The sequence below is a fragment of the Lactuca serriola genome, chromosome 1, assembly GCF_051521515.1.
Source record: "Lactuca serriola cultivar US96UC23 chromosome 1, Lser_US96UC23_V15, whole genome shotgun sequence".
NCBI lineage: Eukaryota > Viridiplantae > Streptophyta > Magnoliopsida > Asterales > Asteraceae > Lactuca > Lactuca serriola.
In genome coordinates, this window is record NC_136408.1 from 42,289,054 (window position 1) to 42,297,262 (window position 8,209).

The following is an 8,209-nucleotide window of genomic DNA, read 5'->3' on the forward strand; positions in this document are numbered from 1 at the left end:
ATAGAACACATCTAATAATAGCAACCAAACAATTATCACGTAGACAATCATCTTTACTGTAATCAACTACTAGTGGGTCGACCTTGGTGGCTTAGACCCACTTTTACTGGAAGGTAACTCACCTCAATGTCGTGTAGTGTCTACACTATCCTCGGTACGGAAATCAACTGTTCTCGACTCCTCAATCCCTACACAACATCCTTTTATAAGTTACCATTTCATACTCATAACCCCTACTAGGTTCAACTCAAGTCCAAGTCAAAGTCAAGATCAAAACCCTAGTCAAAGTTAACATCTGGTTGACTCGACTCGACGAGTTGGTCCACCAACTCGTCAAGTCCCCACTTCCATGAAATGCTACAACCTCGTTCCTACTCGTCGAGTCTAGCAAGAGCCCGGCGAGTTCTCCTCCAACTGTAACGACATGAAAATTTAAAACAATTTTCATTTTTAAAATGCATACTCTTCATAACGTATCTTATAAAAATCTCTTTTATTTAATTACAAATCACAATTCCATTATTAATCCATGATCCTCTTAACTCTTTCTCTGGTGTGTACAATCAAGCCGGTGCCATCCCGCAATCCAGACAATAAAACCTGAAACACATAACACATAACATGGTAAGCACGAAGCTTAGTGAGTTCCCCAAAATACCACATACAACATATATCAGCCACTAGAGGCTATAACTCTGTGGACCCTTTGGTCCTAACTCTATGGAACCTTTGGTCCTAACTCTGTGGACCCTCTGGCCCTAACTTTGTGAACCCTCTGGTCCTAAGCTCGTTGGACCCTCTGGTCTAGTCTGCTTAAGCCTTCCAGCCTCATAAATCGTTGGACCCTTCAGCCCGGTCTATAAACTCCGCTTAGCATAAATCACAAAGGCATAATGCATAGCATGTCACATACAACAGGATAACATAATACTCAATGTAAGCACATAAGACCTTCCGGTCACACATAACTACCACTCAAGGTAAAGTATAGTGAGAAGACTTACCTGAAGCAGCAATCATAACATATGGACCACCAAAATGGCTAATATGGATTTCCAGCCCTCCAAACTCCTAAAACCACGCAATTAGTCTTTGCTTAGCTCAAAATTTAGATATCACTTAATAACACATCTTAATACACTTATATTCACCTTTTATTTATAAAATACGATCGGAAGCCAAATCCATAAGCTAGGTGACTAAATAAATTTATTTAGTCAAAATATATCTATTTCTCTAAAAAGAATTCCAACGGCTAAAAAAAAATGGCCCAACACAAAACCTCCATGGACTACTTTCATTTAACTTAAAACAAAGCCCATCAGGATTTATTACTTAACCCAACATGCATCCCACTTAAAATAGATGGTCAATAAGGTCAAAGAGGTACCTTTCTTCATCCTGAACATACAATAGTTGAGCTTCAAGGGATTTTTTTGGCGAACCACAGGTCTCCGGCGACGCCCCTAACTCCGGCGGTGCTTCCTTCCCTTGGAAACAACGACTATCTTCTTCTTGTCTCTCCACCGGAGCTCCTGATATTAACCCATCTTCTACACTTGACTGGATAAAGAGAACCAAAGTCTCGATTTCAATGGAGACATCTCACAGAAATCCCGATTATCCCTCTCTTAAATTGATACATATCTCGGCTTCTCTCATCATCTCCTTACAATTCCTTCGCAACTCACACACTCATTGCCTAAAGAAGGAACAATCACCCATTCCTTACTCACCTTCCTATGAAGTCCTCAGTAGGCAGACCCGATGCCCAACAGTTGTTCCGATGATGGCAGCCGCCTCCTTTTTCTCTTTTTTTTTCTCGATCTCCCACTCTTCCCCTCACTCTCCAGCCGCACAAACACACACTCACTCAATGATTTAGGGTTTGTGTGATTAAATACGAGATACGTTGCAGATACAAACAAAATGCAATGAAGGTCTCCCCCTCCACCCGCTGTCGCGATGCAGGGAACAAGGAAACGATAATTTTCCAAAATCAACAGAAATAGCCCCTTAAGTTTAGATATTTGACAAATTTAACCCGTCCTTGGGTTTCTTTAACAGACCAAGTATTGAAATTAGCATAATACCCCCTTGGACCTTTATACCAATTAATATTATATTATTATACCTTCAATTAATTAAATGGTCCCTTGAAGAAAACAAGCTGATAGGTACCATTTTCAAACTAATTAAAAACCAAATGGTTCCTTGCTCCTAATTATATAATTATTCAAATATTTGCACTTGTATTTAAATAATTTATTGGAAACCAGGGTGTTACAATTCTCCCCCACTTAGATTGGGTTTCGCCCTTGAAATCCGACTCGGTTATAATCTCTGGAACCAACAACGACATCATCCCTATGTCTCCCTCAACCACCTCCTAAAATCATTCCTTATTATCTCCTCTGTAAAACCCTCATTGAATATCATACAAAAAAACACTTCAAACCCTGATTATCTTGATGCGACTGATGGAAACGCGTTATTGATAATAATCGGCTGTTTGGCACTCATGCCTATCATATCAGTCAATCCTGACCTAAAACCCAAACGAAATGGAGGGGTCATCTCGCACCTGAAGGCCAAATGTTGGGTTGAAGATTCGTTTGAAGATTGCGTCATTGGGCTCGACAGTTAGTCCGTTTATTTTGTACTTCGGTTTTGGGCCTGTCCATACCGTGAGCTTGCTAGGTTTAATATATAAGTATATGCTTGCATGCATATTAGGTTATCGATCTAGAGAATAACGATTACGATAGCATTACAGATTTCTTTGATCGTTCTTGTAAACCTCCAACCCTCTACAGTTGATGTTCTTGATCGAGCTCTTCTGAGGGTTATTTTATAATCATTCGACACGTTTGATTCATTCTTGACTTGTTCTTTACTTTCGTGTTCTTGCTGTTTAATCATTAATTACCTGTTTGAGATCTAATCGATCTTTAAGATTAAGTTTTAATCTCATCAATTGGTATCAGAGCAGGAGGCTGTGTAATCGATACACTTCTTTTCTGTGAAAAGGTTTCAATTAGGGTTCTTCCGCAATTACTGATATTTATTGAGCCGTCATCTCATTATTGACGTATCTTGATATTTATTGTTTTGCCCTAATCTGATTTATTACAAGTCTGATCTTTGAACAGGTTTTTCGATCATAATGGACGAGTCGCAATCTAATCCCATCAATATTTCCAACAGCATCGGTTCAACCACAAAGATTCCAATCCTATATACCCATGATTATGAAGTCTGGGCACATCACTTCGAAGACTACGTTATAGGATCTGAGGATAATGGATAACTCATATGGGAAGCAATCATTAATGGACCTTTTTCTCATTCTGCAACGTCAAGGATTGTTAAAACTCAAAAGGAGTATAATGATCTGCTGAAGGATGTCAAAGATATTGCACAAGATGAAAAGGATAAATTCCATTGTAATATCAAGGCGTTAAGATTGATAAGATTCGCCCTTCAGTCCGACACCTTCAGGTTGGTCAGCTCATGCACGACGGCAAAGGAAGTTTGGGATAGACTTCGCGAACTGTACTCTACAGACGAGGATCTTGAACATTCTATCCAAACCTTGCTTTTATCTGAGTTTGGAGAATTCAGGAAAGGAGCCGAAGAAACTGTGACCCAGACGTTCGATCGCTTCAATCATCTTCTCAGCAGGATGATCAAACATGACATCGAAAAGAAGCTTATCGAGCAGAAGGTTATGTTCTTAAATGGTCTAAGGTCAGAATGGAGAGCAGTGGTATCAACAGTTAAAGCCCATGAGCAGTTTAAATCATACTCTTTGGCGAAACTGGTGGGTATTCTCAAGTCTCAGGAGAAGATTGTGCTGCAGGAAAAGAATGTTGTTTCAAGCCTAGGTTCGCTGGCCCTCCTGTCAAAAAGTAAAGCTGTGATGGAGGATGAAGACCTCAACTTGGAGGAGTATGACCTCACGTCTGAGGATTATGCTATGATGGTGTCTAACCCCAAGAGGTTCATTAAGAAGAGATTCCCCAGCAACAAAAACCGAAACTGGCAGGGGAGTTATAGTTCAGAAAAGGTTAACAATGAACCGAAGGTTGAAGAGCCCAAGAAGGAACCGAAAACAGATGGTGATTCTGGAGTAAGTTGTTTCTACTGTGGAGGGAAAAATCACCATGCTAAGGATTGTGTCCTCAAAAAGATGGCTGAAAAATATGAGGAAAAGGATGAGGAAGCTTTGCTACAGAAAAAGCTTGATGAGATGAGGAAGAAGAAATCTACTGCTAACCCTTCCATGAATGCTCTTATTGTGCAGGGTTTGGTTGCTGATGACGAGTTCGGTGGAGTGGAAGTTTGGTCAACCGACTCTAAAGACGATGAAGTGAGGAAGCCTTCTCATGGAAAGGCTTGTATGGCAAAGGAGGAGAGCAGTGGAGGAAGGTGCTTCATGGTGTCTGATGTATCTCAGATGAGGGGATACAACACTGATGGTGGAAGCAATGAACCGAAGGAGCAGCAAGATATGTGCTTTACAGCCAAACCGCTCAGCGTGCAGTTCAACGAGCTCGATGAACTGATCAAGAAGGTACAATCGGTTTTCGTTTCATTTAAAGTACCACAATCCTCATATGAGAAAGAACTAAAAAATGTTAATACAAGACTTTCTCATCTAGATAGTAGTTTAACTCAAACTCGAGTCACCAATTCTAACCTAACTGATCAATTAAGCAGGGTGTCTTCGAAGAGTGAGGAGCGGCACATGTAGATCGAGTTGAAGGAGTCTGAATTAGTTAAAATAAGAGACGAAAACATTTATTTACAAAGAGACAATTTAAAGTTGTTAAAACAGCGGAATGTTTTCTGTTTAATTGCAAAACGTCTTTATTCTAATATTACTTAGCTTCACTTGGACTGTGAAATAGGCCAAAAGATCCATCGCATGATTTTGCCCTTCCTTGAGTTTAAGGAGGATGAAATTGATGCCGAAGCTTATAATTGTGAGAGTGTGATATCATCTGATGACGTCAATCCGACCTACATGTATGGACTGGACAAAATAGAATCTTTCATTAAATCCAAGGACCACAAGAACATGCTTAAAAACCTTTTGGATGAAAATGATAGACTTAAACTGAGAACCGAAACCATACAAAAATTTGACTCTTTAAACGCCAACTTGAGCTCAGAAAACAAAATTGATGTCGAAAATGCATCTGAGCTTAATGAGGACGACAACATGAGTGAAATTTCTGTAGAGGACACGGTTGACTGCTCAGAATTTGTAAAAAGCGAACCTGAAAACCACAAGAATCTAATTTCTGAAAATTCAGTGGAGTTCGCTCGATTGTCCCAACAAAAGTCCCCGATCTTAGCAGAGAAAGCGGTTGTATATCAAAAGGTCAGGACCACTCCAAATCAAGTGTACAAAGTCACTGGAGTAACCGAACATCAGACCGCTGAACTCACAGCTATTGTAAACGAAGACAATGTTGATGGCTGCGATGAGTTCTTCTGGTCAGCTCCAATCGATAATGCAGATGAAACGGTGGGCTTGTCAGAAAGGACTTCACGGATTAGTAAAGGTAGATACATACCAGAACCTCTGAACAAACCAGATAATTTCAATGTGCCAAGTACTAGTGGTACGAAAGACATTCCTCAAGAGAATGGAAGTTCGGAAAAAGAAGACATTCCCTCTAGTTCCTCAGTTCAAAGTGAAACTCCCACAGTTCAAAGTGAACCAGCTAAGGAGAAATTGAAAATGAAAGCCAATATCCATCATCAACCGAAGCAGATGAGGAATAAGAAACGTAAAAGGAACCAGAGATACAGGAAGAATCTCTCTGAAAGGAAACAATTCTGGCAATCCCAGAATGCATATTTCTCACATCAAGACAAGAATCTGAAGTTTGAGAACAATCCTGTCAAAAAGCATGAGAGCCACAACAACCGAAAGCCAAGGTTCGGTTCAGAAGAGAATACCAACCAAAAGCAAAGGTTCGGTTCTGAGAATGACTCCAACCGAAAGCATAGGTTCGGTTCAGAGAACTGCTCCAACCGAAAGCAAAGGTTCGGTTCTGAAGTCAAAAGAGATCAAAACTCTAAGGTCAATCCCACCAATGATCAAAAGCAAAAGGGTCACCTAGAGTCTCCAGCCAAGAAGTCATCTCAATCTAAGCCCACTCCTTCTCATTCATCTAATTCTTCTAATTCTTCCAATTCATCTCCATCTTGCTCTAAAGCTCATTCTGTTCGTTCTCAAAAATCTCATTCGTCAGCTGAACAAAAAGGCAAACAGAAGGTTAATGCATCCAATCCAGAGTCTAAACCGAACGCACCTAATCCTAATAAAATAAAAGTTTTTACCATCAAAAAGAAAGATGAAACAACACTTATAAAATGAACATATCTTGTTGACATCCCTCTTACAATTCCTGTTCCTGTGAAAGGCTCACGAGGACCCAAGAAACTTTGGGTTCCTAAATCTACTTAACTTTTGCAGGTTATAAGTGACGAGCAGTTCGACGAAGAATGGTACATCGATAGTGGCTGCTCACGTCACATGACAGGGAGGAAAGAAGAGCTCAGGGAATACAGGTCTCTTTCAAATGGTGGCAACGTCAAGTTTGGAAACAATTCTTTCGGCACCATAAAGGGATATGGAATGATAACTAATGGTGATTTTACTATAAGGAAGGTGGCATATGTAGAAGGACTACAACACAACCTCATCAGTGTATCTCAGCTTGTTGGAGGTACAGGTCTCAAAGTCTCATTCGACGATGAAGGTTCAGAAATTATTGAGAAGAAGACAAAGAAAGTAATTCTCAAGTCGTAGCGTAAGGGTGAAATGTTTCCTCTAAATCTTAAACCCATCAAAGGAAACCCAGCTATATGCCTGTTATCAAAAGCTCAATCTGACGAAAGCTGGTTGTGGCACCGGAGACTCTCTCATCTCAACTTTAAAGATATTAACAAACTTGTCACTGGAGGTCATGTTCGAGGCCTTCCACTGCTCAAGTTCGACAGAGATCATTTGTGTGCTGCATGCGAAATGGGGAAGCAGAGTCGTCAAAGTCATCCATCTATAATTAACACAAAAGTTGTTGAACCACTCGAATTACTTCATATTGATTTGTGTGGTCCATCATCTATCGAAAGCATCGATGGTAGCAAGTATATTCTTGTTATTGTTGATGACTTTTCACGATTTACATGGGTGTTCTTTCTAAAGCTCAAATCTGAAGCGACTCATAAGCTGAAAGTGTTCATCAAGCAGATTGAAGTACAGCTCAAGAAGGTCGTTCGCAACATCAGGAGCGACAATGGTCTGGAATTCAAGAACAGGGAATTTGAAGAATTTCTAGCAGAAAAGGGAATAAGTCACAACTTCTCAGCTCCCTACACACCTCAACAGAACGGAATTGTCGAAAGACGAAACCGATCTTTGTGTGAAGCTGCCCGAACTATGCTAAGTTTCGCTTCCTTACCTCTTTATTTTTGGGCTGATGCTATTTCTGCTGCTTGTTTTACACAGAACAGGTCCTATCTCAACAAGCGATTCACGCTCACACCTTATGAGATTCTCAACAACAGGAAGCCCAATGTGAAATTTTTCCACGTGTTCGGCTCACGGTGTTTCATCTTTAACTCTAAAGAACACCGCAACAAGTTCGATGTCAAAGCCGACGAGGGAATCTTTCTGGGCTACTCTCTCACATCCAAAGCATACAGATTCCTAAACAAGCGTTCGAGAAAAATCAAAGAAACATATTACGTGACTTTTGACGATAGCTACGTCAAAAAGCTACAGGCCAAAGAAGACACCGCTGGGGAAATCTTTCCTCAAACTGGCCAGGTCACAGTCTCGATCGCTAATCTATTCGAGAAGTTTATGGAGCTATTTGACGAACCAGAGAAAGCTACTCTCTCAGAAGCAGGCGCAGCAGACAACAAGGTAGACCATATGAAGCAAATTGTCGAAGAAGCTGCCAGGAGAATGAACGAAGGAGAATCGAATTCTGATGAACCTCCATCCAACGATGCTTCAGTCGAGGGGGAGCCAAGCTCACATGTTGAGGGGGAGCCAAGCTCTACAACTGCAACCGAAAGTACTTCTCCAACCGAAAGTGCTTCACCAACCGAAGGTACATCAACGCCTGAATACCAAGCACCACAAGAAACCTCTGGACCTCAAGTTTCTCCAAACATTCCAGAA